The 432-nt window shown below is 34.3% G+C and overlaps 1 protein-coding gene across 3 annotated transcripts in view; it reads right to left on the bottom strand.

Annotated features, from left to right (window-relative positions):
• LOC107667524 (regulator of G-protein signaling 7-binding protein A-like) overlaps window positions 1–432 on the bottom strand; it is an 8758-nt gene that overhangs the window by 5809 nt on the left and 2517 nt on the right. The window lies entirely within an intron of this gene.

The following is a 432-nucleotide window of genomic DNA, read 5'->3' as shown; positions in this document are numbered from 1 at the left end:
CGCTGATTACAGAACCGGCTTTCTGACAAGATGCGCATTAAATATCGCATGCGATTTATCGTGCAGCCCTAGTGACAAGTAACTGTTACATTACACATACTGCATATTTTTGTCATTGAATCATGCCGACAAGTTGCTTACAAACACTCCAGCACTTACAAGCAACACTGGAATAGTGACCAGCAACAACTGGAATACATATGTGACCTGGACCAAAAAAACAGTCATGAGGGTAAATTTTTTTAAATTAAGATTTATACATCATCTGAAAGCTGAATAAATTTCCATCGATGTATGGTTTGTTAGGATAGGACAATATTTGGCCGAGATATAACTATTTGAAAATCTGAGGGTGCAAAAACATCAAAAAGTTGTAGAAAGTTGATGAAGAAAGTATAATCAAATATAAAAAATATTTTCTTTAAACTTGTA

The sequence above is a fragment of the Sinocyclocheilus anshuiensis genome, unplaced genomic scaffold, assembly GCF_001515605.1.
Source record: "Sinocyclocheilus anshuiensis isolate Anshui unplaced genomic scaffold, SAMN03320099.WGS_v1.1 scaffold1132, whole genome shotgun sequence".
NCBI lineage: Eukaryota > Metazoa > Chordata > Actinopteri > Cypriniformes > Cyprinidae > Sinocyclocheilus > Sinocyclocheilus anshuiensis.
This window is presented reverse-complemented; position numbering and strand designations above follow the sequence as displayed.